Source organism: Bufo bufo, chromosome 3 (genome assembly GCF_905171765.1).
Source record: "Bufo bufo chromosome 3, aBufBuf1.1, whole genome shotgun sequence".
In the NCBI taxonomy this organism is placed as follows: Eukaryota; Metazoa; Chordata; class Amphibia; order Anura; family Bufonidae; genus Bufo; species Bufo bufo.
In genome coordinates, this window is record NC_053391.1 from 26,389,657 (window position 1) to 26,409,131 (window position 19,475).

Consider the following 19,475-nt stretch of genomic DNA (forward strand, 5'->3'; position numbering starts at 1 on the left):
AGGTGACCTGCTCCCTGAATCCTGTCCTGGCCTTGCATCGACCATCCATCTTCTGGCATCGCACGGCTGAGGGTTTTCCCCATCCTCAGCCCTGACACTTATCCAAAGCGACTTGGAGCTGTGATTGCCGCAAAAGGTGGCTCTACAAAGTACTGACTTTAGGGGGTGAATAGTTATGCACATTGACCTTTTCTGTTATTTTGTCCTATTTATTGTATGCTTTACAATTAACCAATTTAAAAAGTTCTAAGTTGTGGTCATGTTCTACAAATTAAATGATGCAAATCCTCAAACAATCCATGTTAATTCCAGGATGTGAGACAACAAAAAAAAAAAGAACGAAGTCAAGGAAGGTGAAAACTTTTGCTTAGCACTGTATACATTACAAAGTGTTGGCAAAACATACAAAAGTTATTTACGCATCTACCTAAGCATTTTTCGTCCTGGATTCTTTTTATAAACCGGGGGTGTTTGCGTTTTATGTCTGACCATTTTTTATTTTTTTTCAAAATTTTCTTTATTGAAAATAATCAGGATACACAATGATGCATCATAAAAGTTATGAACATAAAAGAAACATTAAAAAAAAGTAGTAAGCATTAAAGTTAAGCGAACACCTGAATGTTTGGGTTCGAGAAGTTCGGCCGAACTTCCCGGAAATGTTCGGGTTCGGGATCCAAACTCGACCCAAACTTCGCCCTGAACCCGAACCCCATTGAAGTCAATGGGGACCCGAATGTTTCGGTACTAAAAAGGCTATACAACAGCCCAGGAAAGGGCTAGAGGGCTGCAAAAGGCAGCAAAATGTAGGAAAATCCCCTGCGAACAAATGTGGATAGGGAAATGAATAAAAATAAGAATAAAATAAATAAAAATTAACCAATATCAATTGGAAAGAGGTCCCATAGCAGAGAATCCGGCTTCATGTCACCCACCACTGGAACAGGCCACTGTCAGATATTTTTAGGCCCCGGCTGCCAGACAGAGGAGAGAGGTCCCATAGCAGAGATTCAGGCTTCATGTCATAGCAGAGAATCATGCTTCATGTCACCCAACACTGGAACAGGCCACTGTCAGAAATTTTTAGGCCCCGGCACCCAGACAGAGGAGAGAGGTCCCATTGCAGAGAATCAGGCTTCATGTCATAGCAGAGAATCAGGCTTCACGTCACCCACAAGTGGAACAGGCCATTGTCAGATATATAGGCCCCGGCACCCAGACAGAGGAGAGAGGTCCCATAGCAGAGAATCAGGATTCATGTCATAGCAGAGAATCAGGCTTCATGTTATAGCAGAGACTCAGGATTCATGTCATAGCAGAGAATCAGGCTTCATGTCATAGCAGAGAATCAGGCTTCACGTCACCCACCACTGGAACAGGCCATTGTCAGATATTTAGGCCCCGGCCCCAAGACAGAGGAGAGAGGTCCCATTGCAGAGAATCAGGCTTCATGTCATAGCAGAGAATCAGGCTTCACGTTACCCACCACTGGAACAGGCCACTGTCAGATATTTAGGCCCGGCACCCAGACAGAGGAGAGAGGTCCCATAGCAGAGAATCAGGCTTCATGTCATAGCAGAGAAGCAGGCTTCATGTCCCCCACCACTGGAACAGGCCACTGTCAGATATTTAGGCCCCGGCACCCAGACAGAGAAGAGAGGTCCCATTGCAGAGAATCAGGCTTCATGTCACGCACCACTGGGACAGGCCACTGTAAGATATTTAGGCCCCGGCACCCAGACAGAGGAGAGAGGTCCCATAGCAGAGATTCAGGCTTCATGTCATAGCAGAGAATCAGGATTCATGTCACCCACCACTGGAACAGGCCATTGTCAGATATTTAGGCCCCGGCACCCAGACAGAGGAGAGGTTCATTCAACTTTGGGTTGCCCGGCAATATAATGCTAAAATTAAAAAAAGAGGATTGAATGAAGTGCCCTGGAGTACAAGAATATATTGTTAAGGGGAGGTAGTTATAAATGTCTAATCTGCACAAGGGATGGACAGGTCCTGTGGGATCCATGCCTGGTTCATTTTTATGAACGTCAGCTTGTCCACATTGGCTGTAGACAGGCGGTTGCGTTTGTCTGTAATGACGCCCCCTGCCGTGCTGAATATACGTTCAGACAAAACGCTGGCCGCCGGTCAGGCCAGCACCTCCAAGGCATAAAAGGCTAGCTCTGGCCACATGGACAATTTGGAGACCCAGAAGTTGAATGGGGCCGAACCATGAGTCAGTACGTGGAGGGGTGTGCACACGTACTGTTCCACCATGTTCGTGAAATGTTGCCTCCTGCTAACACGTTCCGTATCAGGTGGTGGTGCAGTTAGCTGTGGCGTGTTGACAAAATTTTTCCACATCTCTGCAATGCTAACCCTGCCCTCAGAGGAGCTGGCCGCGACACAGCTGCGTTGGCGACCTCTTGCTCCTCCTCTGCCTTTGCCTTGGGCTTCCACTTGTTCCCCTGTGACATTTGGGAATGCTCTCAGTAGTGCGTCTACTAATGTGCGCTTGTACTCGCGCATCTTCCTATCACGCTCCAGTGCAGGAAGTAAGGTGGGCACATTGTCATTGTACCAGGGATCCAGCAGGGTGGCAACCCAATAGTCCACACACGTTAAAATGTGGGCAACTCTGCTGTCGTTGTGCAGGCACTGCAGCATGTAGTCGCTCACGTGTGCCAGGCTGCCCAGAGGTAAGGACAAGCTGTCCTCTGTGGGAGGCGTATCGTCATCGTCCTCTGTTTACCCCCAGCCACGCACCAGTGATGGGCCCGAGCTGCGTTGGGTGCCACCCCGCTGTGAACATGCTTCATCCTCATCCTCCTCCACAATCTCCTCATCCTCGTCCTCCTCGTCCTCCAGTAGTGGGCCCTGTCTGGCCTCATTTGTACCTGGCCTCTGCTGTTGCAAAAAAACTCCCTCTGAGTCACTTCTAAGAAACTGGCCTGAAAGTGCTAAAAATGACCCCTCTTCCTCCTCCTCCTCCTCCTCCTGGCCACCTCATCTTCCATCATCGCCCTAAGTGTTTTCTCAAGGAGACATAGAAGTGGTATTGTAACGCTGATAACGGCGTCATCGCCACTGGCCATGTTGGTGGTGTACTCGAAACAGCGCAACAGGGCACACAGGTCTCGCATGGAGGCCCAGTCATTGGTGGTAAAGTGGTGCTGTTCCGCAGTGCGACTGACCCGTGCGTGCTGCAGCTGAAACTCCACTATGGCCTGCTGCTGCTCGAACAGTCTGTCCAGCATGTGCAAGGTGGAGTTCCACCTGGTGGGCACGTCGCATATGAGGCGGTGAGCGGGAAGGCCGAAGTTACGCTGTAGCGCAGACAGGCGAGCAGCGGCAGGATGTGAACGCCGGAAGCGCGCACAGATGGTCCGCACTTTATGCAGCAGCTATGACATGTCGGGGTAGTTGTGAATGAACTTCTGCACCACCAAATTCAGCACATGCGCCAGGAAAGGGATGTGCGTCAAACCGGCTAGTCCCAGAGCTGCAACGAGATTTCGCCCATTATCGCACACCACCAGGCCGGGCTTGAGGCTCACCGGCAGCAACCACTCGTCGGTCTGTTGTTCTATACCCCGCCACAACTCCTGTGCGGTGTGGGGCCTGTCCCCCAAACATATGATTTTCAGAATGGCCTGCTGACGTTTACCCCGGGCTGTGCTGAAGTTGGTGGTGAAGGTGTGTGGCTGACTGGATGAGCAGATGGAAGAAGAGGAGGAGGAAGCCGAGTAGGAGGAGGAGGCAACAGGAGGCAAAGAATGTTGCCCTGCGATCCTTGGCGGCGGAAGGACGTGCGCCAAACAGCTCTCCGCCTGGGGCCCAGCCGCCACTACATTTACCCAGTGTGCAGTTAGGGAGATATAGCGTCCCTGGCCGTGCTTACTGGTCCACGTATCTGTGGTTAGGTGGACCTTGCCACAGATGGTGTTGCGCAGTGCACACTTGATTTTATCGGATACTTGGTTGTGCAGGGAAGGCATGGCTCTCTTGGAGAAGTAGTGGCGGCTGGGAACAACATACTGTGGGACAGCAAGCGATATGAGCTGTTTGAAGCTGTCTGTGTCCACCAGCCTGAATGACAGCATTTCATAGGCCAGTAGTTTAGAAATGCTGGCATTCAGGGCCAGGGATCGAAGGTGGCTAGGTGGGAATTTACGCTTTCTCTCAAATGTTTGTGAGATGGAGAGCTGAACGCTGCCGTGTGACATGGTTAAGATGCTTGGTGACGGAGGTGGCAGTGTTGGTGGTACATCCTCTGTTTGCTGGGCGGCAGGTGCCAACGTTTCTCCAGAGGCGAAGGAAGAGGCCGAGGCGGCAGCAGCAGAAGAGGTAGCAGAGGGAGCCTGAGTGAGTTCCTTGTTTGTAAGGTGTTTACTCCTCTGCAGTTCATGCTTTGCATGCAGGTGCCTGGTCATGCAGGTTGTGCTAAGGTTCAGAACGTTAATGCCTCACTTCAGGCTCTGATGGCACAGCGTGCAAACCACTCGGGTCTTGTCGTCAGCACATTGTTTGAAAAAGTGCCACGCCAGGGAACTCCTTGAAGCTGCCTTTGGGGTGCTCGGTCCCAGATGGCGGTGGCCAGTAGCAGACGGACTCTCGTGGCGGCGGGTGTTCTGCTTTTGCACACTGCTCCCTCTTTTGCTACGCTGTTGGCTCGGTCTCACCACTGCCTCTTCCTCCAAACTCTGAAAGTCAGTGGCACGACCTTCATTCCATGTGGGGTCTAGGACCTCATCGTCCCCTGCATCGTCTTCCACCCAGTCTTCCTCCCTGACCTCCTGTTCAGTCTGCACACTGCAGAAAGACGCAGCAGTTGGCACCTGTGTTTCGTCATCATCAGAGACGTGCTGAGGTGGTATACCCATGTCCTCATCATCAGGAAACATAAGTGGTTGTGCGTCAGTGCATTCTATGTCTTCCACCGCTGGGGAAGGGCTAGGTGGATGCCCTTGCAAACCCTGCCAGCAGAGTCTTCAAACAGCATAAGAGACTGCTTCATAACTTGATGTGACAGACTGATGGGCTTGGTTTTCAGGCGCCATCTGTGCGCTTTCTGCAGAAGACTGGGTGGGAGATAATGTGAACGTGCTGGATCCACTGTCGGCCACCCAATTGACTAATGCCTGTACCTGCTCAGGCCTTACCATCCTTAGAACGGCATTGGGGCCCACCAAATATCGCTGTAAATTCTGGTGGCTACTGGGACCTGAGGTAGTTGGTTCACTGGGATGTGTGGCTGTGGCAGAACGGCCACGTCCTCTCCCAGCACCAGAGTCCACTAACACCACCATGACAATTTCCACGTCCGCATCCCTTACTAGATGTTTTCCTCATTGTTACCGTTCACCACAATAGGAAAAAAATTATTTGGCCCAATGTATTGAATTCAAATTCAGGCCTTTTTTTACAGGCACCTAACACTATCTGGCTATCTATTTAGTTACCGTATTACACTAATACAGGCACAGCAGTAACGACAGATTTAGGCTACTTTCACACTTGCGGCAGAGACATCCGGCAAGCAGTTCCGTCGCCGGAACTGCCTGCCGGATCAGGCAAAATGTATGCTAACTGATGGCATTAGTAAGACTGATCAGGATCCTGATCAGTCTTAAAAATGCCTGATCAGTCGAAAAAATGCATTGAAATGCCGGATCCGTCTTTCCGGTGTCATCCGGCAAAAAACGGATCCGGCATTTATTTTTTCACCTTTTTTTCAGTCTGCGCATGCGCATACCGGAAGGACGGATCCGGCATTCCGGTATTCTGAATGCCGGATCCGGCACTAATACATTCCTATGGGAAAAAATGCCTGATCCGGCGTTCAGGCAAGTCTTCAGTTTTTTTAGCCGGAGATAAAACCGTAGCATGCTACGGTTTTCTCTTTTGCCTGATCAGTCAAAACGACTGAACTGAAGACATCCTGATGCAAACTGAACGGATTACTCTCCATTCAGAATGCATGGGGACATACCTGATCAGTTCTTTTCCGGTATAGAGCCCCTGTGACGGAACTCTATGCCGGAAAAGAACAACGCAAGTGTGAAAGTAGCCTTAGCTGAATATAAATTGTAGGCCTAGTATTTAGGCAGTGGATGACAGGTATACGTTTACGGACAGAATTAGACTTGGAAATGCACGGTAGCGTGTGAAGTTATTGAGGATGACTCTATCAGCACCTTCAATCTAATATACTCTTTTATGGATAGATTTAAACTTGGCCTGATACAGCAGAAACCACTGATTTAGGTAATTGCTAATTTGGGAATTGTATTTCAACCCAGAACAAAAATATATCCTTTGCCAGATAGCAGACAGTATTACAATTGGCTAGCCACAGCTGAAACACCAGATTTAGGGTACTGCTATTTTGGCAATTGTATTTCACCCCTCAATAAAATAGCAAGCACAGCCAAGCACCTGATGTAGGATATAGCTAAAAAAAACAACAACACACTATTGATGGTTAAATGTATTTGGTGGCAGCTTGTGCTGGCGCACCACAAGACGCAAAATGGCCGCCGATCTCCCCAGAAAAAAGTGACAGAAAAACACTCTGGGCAGCCTAAAAACAGTGAGCAATTAAATAACAGTGGTTGAATGATTTACAGCTGTAGATCGATCACTTCATTAAGTGTTTTTGAAGAGTAAATCACTGCCTAATCTGGCTCTAACAGCAGCAGCTGCTTCCTATCCCTACACTGATCAGAGCAGAGTGACGTGCGGCCCTACGTGACTCCAGCTTAAATAGAGGCTGGGTCACATGCTGCACTGGCCAATCACAGCCATGCCAATAGTAGTCATGGCTGTGATGGCCTCTTGGGGCAAGTAGTATGACGCTTGTTGATTGGCTGCTTTTCAAAAAGCGCCAATAAAGCGCCGAACACCGAACCCGAACCCAGACTTTTACGAAAATGTTGGGGTTCGGGTCCGTGTCACAGACACCCCAAAATTCGGTACGAACCCGAACTATACAGTTCGGGTTCGCTCATCCCTAATCATGAACAGTTCCTTTCCTTCTCCATACTCTTCTCTTTCCATCACTCTGGTACAAGTTGATCTTGGTCTCATCTGTCCATAGGAGGTTGTTCCAGAACTGTGAAGGCTTTTTTAGATGTCGTTTGACAAACTCTAATCTGGCCTTCCTGTTTTTGAGGCTCACCAATGGTTTACATCTTGTGGTGAACCCTCTGTATTTATTCTGGTGAAGTCTTCTCTTGATTGTGACTGACACATACACCTACCTCCTGGAGAGTGTTCCTGATCTGGCCAACTGTTGTGAAGGGGGTGTTCTTCACCAGGTAAGAATTCTTCGGTCATCCACCACAGTTGTTTTCCGTGGTCTTCTGGGTCTTTTGGTGTTGCTGAGCTCACCGATGCGTTCATTTTTTTTTAAGAATGTTCCAAACAGTTGTTTTGGCCGTGCCTAATTTTTTGCTATCTCTCTGATGGGTTTGTTGTGTTTTTTCAGCCTAATGATGGCTTGCTTCACTGATAGTGACAGTTCTTTGGATCTCATCTTGAGAGTTGACAGCAACAGATTCCAAATGCAAATAGCAGACTGGAAATGAACTCTGGACCTTTTATCTGCTCATTGTAATTGGGATAATGAGGGAATAACACGCACCTGGCCATGGAACAGCTGAGAAGCCAATTGTCCCATTACTTTTGGTTCCTTAACAAGTGGGAGGCATATATGCAAACTGATGTAATTCCCACACCGTTCATCTGATTTGGATGTAAATACCCTCAAATTAAAACTGCCAGTCTGCAGGTAAAGCACATCTTGTTCGTTGCATTTCAAATCCATTGTGGTGGTTTATAGAGACAAAAATGTTACAATTGTGTCGATGTCCTAATATTTATGGACCTGATTGTATGTAGGTGTATAAATATATAGAAGACTAGCTGAAGGACCCGGCTTCGCTCGGGTATATTTAATCCATTTCATTTAATGTTTGTGTGTGTCTTTAAAAGATATCAACACTATCCACTATAACAGTGACATCTACAGCACCCCGCCCCCAAAACAGTGACCTCCACAGCCCCCCACCCCTTAAGAGCCCCATCCCTTAAAATTGGACCTCCATAGCAGCCCACCCCCTAATTTTGACCTTTACAGCAGCCTTCCCCTTTAACAGTGACTTTTACAGCATACCACCCCCTTGACAGTGACCTTTACAGGGGCCCGCCCTCTTAACAGTGGACTTTACTGGATAGGGGGCGTGTCCGTTTGAACAGCTCACTCTAAGACAGCATCGCTGTACTGTCTGAGTGTGAGTTGCAGGGAGAAAGTCACCCTCCCTCCCACCTCTGCAGCTGACAGAAGTTGATTTTTACCTTAATTTTTTCAATCCCTGTCGACTGAGGAGTGGAGGGGGTGTGACCTAACCAGATCAGGGCGTGGCTTAACAGGACCTAGAAGTTGATTATTAACTTAAATTTTTTAATCTCAGTCGGCTGAGCATGTGCTATGAGGAAGTGTGTAACCGGCCAGCCTGCCTGCAAGTATGGGCGTTCAATAGTGAGTACTAAGGTACGCGGATTGCTCTACCTTGTAGTTTAAATATGGATTGCCTACAGTTAACTTATCCGTAGCCAATTCTGAGAGACTGCAGGACTCGTTGGCTTTTCATGAAAATCCTATGTCATTGGAAGCAGCTATGTCCCTTGCTGTACGTCTAGATAGATGCCTGAGGGAGAGATCTAAGGGTCCTCACCTTCAGGACATACTGTCCAACAAGGGTACTGCTTCCTTTGACACTTATGGTGGAGAGACATTGGTGGTTGCGCCTTGTGAGGAGCCTATGCAGTTAGTAGGAGCTACTCCTGGTACTAATGGCAAAAGTTTGAGTCATGTGAAAGGAGTCTGCTTTTATTGTGGCAAGAAGGGACATTTTGTGAATATTTGTCCGTACTTGCAGCATCAAGGTGTAAACAAAAAGGAAAAAAACATTTAATCCTCAAATTACTATTGGTGGTGTGGATGGGTGTAACGGTCGCGTACACACACACACACACACAGGGGGGAGGGAAGTGACCACTGCGCTCCACCCTTACCCCTGGCCCTGCCTACTTGCCTCGCGAGTCCTAATGACAGGGGACAACTGGACGGCAATCCCTAGCTTGGACTAAGTGCAGGGAAGCCAGACAGACAAACAATAGAACGTGAACGGACCGAGTCAATACCAGGAAAGCTACAAAGTACAAATGGAGCAAGCAGAGAATTGTCAGGAGAAGTCGGGGTCATAAATACCAGGAGAGTCGTGTAGTACCAAAGGAGTCAGCAGAGGATCGTCAGGAGGAGGCCGGGGTCAGAATACCAGGAGAGCAGCAAAGTACACAAGGAGCAGGCAGAGGATCGTCCGGAATTCAGCAGGAGGTAAGTACGCCAGGAAAGACAAAACCACAGGTGGAACCTAAATTAACAGGCAACCTGTGGCCAGCAGGCTGCCTGTATTTATAGTGGGGAGTGAGGGTCATGTGACGTGGCCAGAGTCACATGACCGACAGACCAACCAGTCGAGCACCGAGTGATCAGCTCGGCGCTCAAGGCAGACTTAGGAGCAGGGAGCCACCCAGCTAGTAAAGCCGTCCTGGGAACAAGGTCAAACACAGATCCTCGCAACCGAAGCTAAGCAGCAGGTCTGCGGCTAATGGGGGACCGAATGCACCTTCGGAACCCCATTACAGTACCCCCCCTTTTACGAGGGGCCACCGGACCCAAGACTTTAGGCGATGGCCTTTCAGGGTGTTCTAAATGAAATTTTCGAACAAATCTAGGAGCATGAACCTCCCTGGCAGGTACCCAAGATCTCTCTTCAGGTCCATACCCCTTCCAGTGAATCAGGTACTGCAAGGAATTACGCACCCTCCTGACATCCACTATTTTAGAAACCACATACTCGACAGCATCATTAACAAGAATCGCAGAGGCAAGGCTTTCGATGGTACTACCGGCTCAAAATATTTTTTAAGTAGAGATTTATGGAACACTTTATGAATGTGGAATGACTCGGGCAGCTCCAACCTAAATGATACCGGGTTAATCACCTCCGTGATCTTATATGGTCCAATAAAACGAGGAGCAAACTTTTTAGAATCTACCTTAAGAGAGAGATTCTTGGAGGACAACCATACTTTATCCCCAACCTGAAAATTCACCCCCCTTGAACGTCTCCTAACGGCCTTGAGTTTCTGAGAACTTTGAGCCTTTTCTAAGTTCGATTGAACCTGGGCCCAAACTGTGCACAGTTCAGAGGAGAGCCTATCCGCCTCAGGGTTAGAGGAAGAGACGGATTACCCAGAATGAAAACGGCGATGGAAACCATGGTTACAAAGGAAAGGTGAAACCCCAGCAGAAGAATTGACACGGTTATTCAAAGCAAATTCAGCCAATGGAAGAAATTTCACCCATAATTGCTGGTCATCAGCAACATACAACCTCAAGAATTGTTCCACAGACTGATTAAGGGGTTCAGTCTGCCCATTACTCTCAGGGTGGTAGGCAGAGGAAAAAGACAATTAAATTTTACATTTTTGACAGAAGGCCCTACAGAATTTGGACACAAACTGCACACCCCTGTCAGAAACAATATTTTCCGGGATATCATGCAATCGAACAATTTCTTTCACAAAAATAGATGCCAGAGTTTTGGCATTCGGGAGTTTAGACAGGGGAATGAAATGGACCATCTTGCTAAACCGACTACTACCCAAACTACAGTCTTACCCTCCGCCGGCGGTAGGTCAGTTATAAAGTCCATCGAGATATGGGACCAGGGTCTACTGGGAATGGGTAGGGGTCGTAGGTTACCAGCAGGGCGAGTCCTAGGTGTCTTGGACCTGGCACAAACCTCACAGGCTGACACGTAGGACTTGACATCCCTAGTTAGAGTGGGCCACCAATAAGATCTAGAAACCAGATCCTTAGTGCCCTCAACACCCGGATGTCCACAAAAGGCAGAATCGTGACACTCACCCAACAGCTGGAGACGAAATTGTACGGGAACAAACAACTTATCTGTTGGGGTGGATACCGGTGCCAGATGTTGTTCAGACCTAATGCAAGCCAAGATATCCTGGGTAAGAGCTGCTATAAAGATATTTGCTGGTAGGATGGATTCAGGTGGTACCTCAGTAGGTTGAAAAGCATGGAAGCTCCGAGATAATGCGTCCGCCTTCACATTTTTACTTCCCGGCCTGAACGTAATGGAAAAATCAAAACGAGAAAAAAACAGAGCCCATCTAGCTTGACGGGGATTCAACCTCTTAGCAGACTCGAGAAACGTAAGGTTTTTATGGTCAGTTACACAATGCCTTGCCCCCTCCAGAAAATGCCTCCACTCCTCAAATGCCCATTTAATGGCTAGCAGCTCCCTATTCCCTATGTCCTAGTTTCTCTCCGTGGGAGAGAATTTCCTGGAGAAGAAGGCACATGGTCTCAGGTTAGTGAGGGTAGCAGGACCTTGTGAAAGGACTGCTCCTGCGCCGTCCTCGGACGCATCCACCTCCACAATAAAAGGTTTCTCCTGATCAGGCTGGATCAGAATGGGAGCGCTACTGAATGCCTTTTTTAATTTTTCAAATGAAGAAATGGCCTCAGTAGGCCAATTCTCCAAATCCGCCCCTTTCTTAGTAAGCGATGCTAAGGTACATTTATTGGAGGTATATTTTCATACATGCGACAGACAGTATAACGTTTCGGCAAAAAATGCCTTCGTCAGATACTACAGAAAAAAAGGACAATTCAAAATCAAAATTGGACACAAAGAACATAAAAGGTAAAAAAGCATAACCAGTGATCATATAAGAGGATTACATCAGGATCGTTATGGCATGTGCATCACATGAAGCAGAAATATTTAAGACTCAGGTCATTGATTACAGTGTACAAAGTCCATAATCCAAGTACATTGATTACAGTATACAAAATTCATAATTCAAGTCCTGCATGGAGTGCAGAGCAGAGAAATCCATATAGGTAGGGTGAGACGGTCACAAAATCTGTTTGGAAAAATCAATGTGCTAGCTATTCATCCAATGTTAAGGAATATAGAGGCCCACATAATATGCACAAGCTATTCAGATGTTACTACTACTTACCAATGCCGCAGTCAGAGAAGGAAAGGAACAAGATGAAAGGACGCAGGTGAAATGTGCATGAGCTGTGCATGCTAAGCCAGAATGGCGTCTATCGGTATATGGGTTTAATTTCATATTTATAGGGGCAGTGTGGACTTCTGTGGCGCCAAAGAGTGGAGGCAGGCTTAAGCTGAAGCTTCCGTACCGGAAGTGTATGCGTTCCAGCTTGACACGCATCTCGGCATGCCTAGAAGCAGTCGCCGCTCACAGACCGGAAGTGACGCGCTCAGGCTTCCGCAAACCGGAAGTTGATGCATTCCAGCGTGGAACGCATCCACCTCGGCGCTATGTGCAGATGACAGGGATCGCAGCTATAAAGATATGTTTGACATTATGATGCAAATGTGCTATACATGATCTAATATCGCTACCAAACATTGTGATTAAGACAGGGCATAGAGAAAGGAATAGAAATTAGCATAATAGTAAATGATCTTAACCTCTTAAGGACATAGGGCGTACAGGTACGCCCTTGTGCCCTGGTACTTAAGGACACAGGGCGTACATGTACGCCCTGTGTATTTTCGATCACTGCCGTGCGGCTGGCCGTGATCGGAACCCGGTGCCTGCTCAAATCATTGAGCAGGCACCTAGGCTAAATGCGCGGAAGGGGTCCCGTGACCCCCCCATGTCGGCGATCGCGGCAAACCGCAGGTCAATTCAGACCTGCGGTTTGCTGCGATTTCTGCAGTTTCTGGTCCCCGCGGTCCCTGACCGCGGGGATCAGAAACTTTATATGCCTAAAAAAAGTTTTATTCACCCCCCCTGCACCCCCGAATGATTTTTATGGTGGCGGGAGGTGCAGGGGGAGGGTTGCGGGCGGTGTGGGCGGTGCGGGAGGCGGGCGGTGCGGCAGGCGGGATCGCGATCCCCCGCCGGCCTCCCCTTGTATAATCGTTGGTGTCTAGTGGGGATACCAGGGTGCCAGCACATCGCTGGCACCCTGGTATAAACGGCTGACATCTGCGATGCGATGTCAGCCGTTTAACCCTTTCCATACAGCGGTCCGTACGGACCGCTGTATGGAAAAGGTTAACAGCGCAGGGAGCTCCCTCCCTCTCCCATCGGGGGGCTGCTGTGCCTTTGCAGCCCCCCGATGGAGAGGGAGAGAGCCCCCAGACAGCCCCCCGAGAGATCCCCTCCTTACCCTTCCCCGTCTGCGAAGTTCTGAGCAGTACTGAGCAGACGGGGAAGGTTCCCATGGCAACAGGACGCCTCTCAGGCGTCCTGCTGTCCATGGTGCTGAACAGATCTGTGCTGAAAGGCATAGATCTGTTCAGTGTAAGTAAAATACAGTGCAGTACAATATATATTGTTCTGTACTGTATTATACAAACATCAGACCCACTGGATCTTCAAGAACCAAGTGGGTCTGGGTCAAAAAAAAGTGAATAAAAGTGAAAAAAAAGTAAAAATCAAAAAACACATTTATCACTGATAAAAAATAAAAAAAATAAAATTCCCTACACATGTTTGGTATCGCCACGTCCGTAACGACCTGATCTATAAAACGGTCATGTTACTTTACCCGAACGGTGAACACCATAAAAATAAAAAATAAAAAACTATGATGAAATTGAAATTTTGCCACCTTACTTCCCAAAAAAGGTAATAAAAGTGATCAAAAAAGTCGCATGTACGCCAAAATTGTAACAATCAAACCGTCATCTCATCCCGCAAAAATCATACCCTACCCAAGATAATCGCCCAAAAACTGAAAAAACTATGGCTCTTAGACTATGGAAACACTAAAACATGATTTTTTTTGTTTCAAAAATGAAATCATTGTGTAAAACTTACATAAATAAAAAAAAAGTATACATATTAGGTATCGCCGCGTCCGTATCGCCCGGCTCTATAAAAATATCACATGATCTAACCCCTCAGATGACCACCGTAAAAAAATAAAAATAAAAACGGTGTAAAAAAAGCCATTTTTTGTAATCTTACGTCACAAAAAGTGTAATAGCAAGCAATCAAAAAGTCATATGCACCCCAAAATAGATGCCAATCAAACCGTCATCTCATCCCGCAAAGAATGAGACCCTACTTAAGATAATCGCCCAAAAACTGAAAAAACTATGGCTCTTAGACTATGGAGACACTAAAACATTTTTTTGGTTTTAAAAATGAAATCATTGTGTAAAACTTACATAAATAAAAAAAATTGTATACATATTAGGTATCGCCGCGTCCGTGACAACCTGGTCTATAAAAATACCACATGATCTAACCTGTTAGATGAATGTTGTAAATAACAAAAAAAAAAACGGTGCCAAAAAAGCTATTTCTTGTTACCTTGCCGCACAAAAAGTGTAATGTAGAGCAACCAAAAATCATAAGTACCCTAAACTAGTACCAACAAAACTGCCACCCTATCCCGTAGTTTATAAAATGGGGTCACTTTTTTGGAGTTTCTACTCTAGGGGTGCATCAGGGGGGGCTTCAAATGGGACATGGTGTCAAAAAAAACAGTCCAGCAAAATATGCCTTCCAAAAACCATATGGCATTCCTTTCCTTCTGCGCCCTGCCGTGTGCCCGTACAGCGGTTTACGACCACATATGGGGTGTTTCTGTAAACTACAGAATTAGGGCCATAAGTAATGAGTTTTGTTTGGCTGTTAACCCTTGCTTTGTAACTGGAAAAAAAATATTAAAATGGAAAATCTGCCAAAAAAGTGAAATTTTGAAATTGTATCTCTATTTTCCATTAAATCCTGTGCAACACCTAAAGGGTTAACAAAGTTTGTAAAATCAGTTTTGAATACCTTGAGGGGTGTAGTTTCTTAGATGGGGTCACTTTTATGGAGTTTATAATCTAGGGGTGCATCAGGGGGGCTTCAAATGGGACATGGTGCCAAAAAAACAGTCCAGCAAAATCAGCCCTCCAAAAACCAAATGGCGCACCTTTCACTCTACGCCCCGCTGTGTGGCCGTACAGTAGTTTACGGCCACATATGGGGTGTTTCTGTAAACAGCAGAGTCAGGGCAATAAAGATAAAGTCTTGTTTGGCTGTTAACCCTTGCTTTGTTAGTGGAAAAAATGGGTTAAAATGGAAAATTAGGCAAAAAAATGAAATTCTCAAATTTCATCGCCATTTGCCAATAACTCTTGTGCAACACCTAAAGGGTTAACGACATATGTAAAATTAGTTTTGAATACCTTGAGGGGTGTAGTTTCTTAGATGGGGTCACTTTTAGGGAGTTTCTCCTCTAGGGGTGCATCAGGGGGGCTTCAAATGGGACATGGTGTAAATAAACCAGTCCATAAAAATCAGCCTTCCAAAAACCATACGGCGCACCTTTCACTCTACGCCCCGCTGTGTGGCCGTACAGTAGTTTACGGCCACATATTGGGTGTTTCTGTAAACGGCAGAGTCAGGGCAATAAAAATACAGTCTTGTTTGGCTGTTAACCCTTGGTTTGTTAGTGGAAAAAATGGGTTAAAACGAAAAATTAGACAAAAAAATGAAATTCTCAAATTTCCCCCCCCATTTGCCAATAACTCTTGTGCAACACCTAAAAGGTTAACAACGTATGCAAAATCAGTTTTGAATACCTTGAGGGGTGTAGTTTCTTAGATGGGGTCATTTTTGGGTGGTTTCTATAATGTAAGCCTTGCAAAGTGACTTGAGACCTGAACTGGTCCCTAAAAATTGAGTTTTTGTAAATTTCTGAAAAATTTCAAGATTTGCTTCTAAACTTCTAAGCCTTATAACATCCCCAAAAAATAAAATATCATTCCCAAAACAATTCAAACATGAAGTAGACATATGGGGAATGTAAGTCATCACAATTTTGGGGGGTATTACTATGTATTACAGAAGTAGAGAAACTGAAACTTAGAAATTTGCTAGTTTTTCCAAATTTTTGTTAAATTAGGTATTTTTTGGTGCAAAAAAAATTATTTTTTTGACTCCATTTTACCAGTGTCATGAAGTACAATATGTGACGAAAAAACAATCTCCGAACGGCCTGGATAAGTCAAAGCGTTTTAAAGTTATCAGCACTTAAAGGGACTCTGGTCAGATTTTCAAAAAATGGCCTGGTGCTAAGGTGTAAAAAGGCTGTGTCCTTAAGGGGTTAAAGGTACAGTGACCTAAACAGGGAAAAGGACTAAATGAACGAAAAAAGAAGCAGAAAAAAGGGGGAATAAGGTCATCATAATATAACAGGTGTGCTGGACATTATATTCTATCACTACCAGACAACGTGGTCAGAACAAAACATGAGAAAGGAGGAAAGAAAAATAGGAGAATAAAGGAGAATATGAAAAGAGGATAAAAGGTACAGTGACCTGAGGTGAGAAATATGGAATGGAATAGGAAGAAATAGAATAGGAAAAAAGGAGGAATCAGGTCATACAGAATGGAGATAAGTTGAAAAATAACAGGAAGGGACAGCCTAGAGTAAATTATGAGAGAAAAAAAGGATACTCTTCTGCGGCACGGGAGTATTCTAATGGGCCTGGAAAGGAACACAAAAAGAATTAATATCAGCGTACTAGTATAATTGTGCAGTATACATATTTGAGTCATTCGAACAACTGGTAATACAGTAATAGAAATTATACGAAGCTTTGGATCTCATATTCACGGTTGAGACCATGTGGTGAAAGGCTGTCCAGCCTGTGGATCCAATAGGCTTCCCTTATTTTTAACAGTCGAATCCGATCGCCGCCTCTTCGTAGTAATGGGACATGTTCTAGTACTTGAAATTTTAACTGTGCGATATTGTGGCGCATTTGATGGAAGTGGGCGGGAACCGGGAGTAGTAGATTGTTATTTCGAATTTTGGATTTGTGTTGGCAAATGCGTTCTCGTATTTTTTGTGTCGTCTCACCAACGTATATGAGTCCGCACGGGCACTTCAACATGTAGACAACATACTCAGAGTCGCAGGTGAAAAAGTTTCTTATTGGGATAGATTCCCCTGTGCGGGGATGTGAGATATGCGATCCCTTCTGTACGTGCGAACACTGCATGCAACGTAAACATGGGAAAGTGCCTTTCTTACGTGTCTTGAGAAATGTTTGTTGGGGGGAGGTCTTGTTAGAACCTTCATCTGCGTGGACCAAAAGGTCCCGTATATTTTTTGGTCGCTTGTTGCATGGTAAGATAGGTTGACTAAATTCTAAGATGTCAGGATATGCTTTGCCTAGGATAGACCAGTGGCTTTGAATAGTATTAAGAATTTTTTGGGCACATGGGTGGTACGTATGAACAAAGGGAATCCTCGGTGCCTGGGGCCGAATTTTGATTTTTGGGGTAACATTCTGTCGGGTGGTGCATCTGGGATAACCCCTCTCGTGAAATCTATCTGCCATCTCCCTTAAGCGTATCTCTCTTGTGGGGATACTTTGTACAATTCTATTGATGCGTTGGTACTGTGATCCTGGTAGTGCTTTTATGGTGTTTGGAGAATGGCAGCTGGTGAAATGCAGTAAGTTGTTCCGATCTGTCGGTTTACGATAGAGGTCTGTTAGTTTGCCTGATGTGTCACGTATTATTTTGGTATCTAAAAAGTTGATGGTACACTGATCGTAATGAATAGTAAATTGGAGTTCTGGGTAGCTTCCGAAAAAAATAAACCACCTGTTGAGACCTTCATCAGCTTAGTACAAAGAGACATAGTTAGCTTCCGAAAAAACCTCAAACAAGGAAAGTACAAATTAACACACAACCTTAGTCTCACAGACCGGCAGGCGCTTAATTCTCTTAAAAAAGACAGGAGATTGGTAATAAAACCAGCGGACAAAGGGGGTGCCATGGTAATCATGGACAAAGAGAAATACGTGGCAGAAATCATTCGCCAATTGAACAACGGAGATGTCTATCAAAAGTTAGATCATAACCCCATATTCACAATCACCTCTGAAATCAAATCAACCTTACAAAAGCACAGTTCTTTAGGCCTCATAGACGACCCTACAGTCACCTATCTCACTAAACAACATCCCATAATTCCTGTGCTATATGTTTTACCAAAAATACACAAGAATCTCACAAATCCCCCAGGTAGACCTATCGTTGCATCAACCGACTCAGTACTGTCACCTCTGTCAATTTTTCTAGAAAAAGTCCTCACACCCATGGTCAAAAACACTAGATCATTTTTACTGGATACACAATCCTTTTTAGGTATCATCCGTAATCTCGAACCATTACCTGCTGAGTCATTTCTGGCCACCTGGGACGTAACCAGTTTATATACATCCATTCAACACGACAAAGGCATTTATGCTGTAGAAAACTTACTCACTGCTGCTAACACACAGACCACAGCACTCAATTTTTATTTGGACCTCCTTAAACTGGTATTGACGAACAACTACTTTCTGTTTCAGGACACTTTCTTTCTGCAGAAGCGAGGGACCGCGATGGGGTCCAATGTGGCCCCGCCTTATGCAAATTGTTATATGGACCATTTTGAGACTTCCTATATCTACTCTAATCAACTCTTTATCGAACATGTAACCGTTTGGAAACGGTACATTGATGACATTTTTTGCATTTGGCGGGGCCCCTTGGACTCCCTCTTACAGTTCCATGATTTTCTAAATTCCATCTACCCAGAACTCCAATTTACTATTCATTACGATCAGTGTACCATCAACTTTTTAGATACCAAAATAATACGTGACACATCAGGCAAACTAACAACAGACCTCTATCGTAAACCGACAGATCGGAACAACTTACTGCATTTCACCAGCTGCCATTCTCCAAACACCATAAAAGCACTACCAGGATCACAGTACCAACGCATCAATAGAATTGTACAAAGTATCCCCACAAGAGAGATACGCTTAAGGGAGATGGCAGATAGATTTCACGAGAGAGGGTTATCCCAGATGCACCACCCGACAGAATGTTACCCCAAAAATCAAAATTCGGCCCCAGGCACCGAGGATTCCCTTTGTTCATACGTACCACCCATGTGCCCCAAAAATTCTTAATACTATTCGAAGCCACTGGTCTATCCTAGGCAAAGCATATCCTGACATCTTAGAATTTAGTCAACCTATCTTACCATGCAACAAGCGACCAAAAAATATACGGGACCTTTTGGTCCACGCAGACGAAGGTTCTAACAAGACCTCCCCCCAACAAACATTTCTCAAGACACGTAAGAAAGGCACTTTCCCATGTTTACGTTGCATGCAGTGTTCGCACGTACAGAAGGGCCGCATATCTCACATCTCCGCACAGGGGAATCTATCCCAATAAGAAACTTTTTCACCTGCGACTCTGAGTATGTTGTCTACATGTTGAAGTGCCCGTGCGGACTCATATACGTTGGTGAGACGACACAA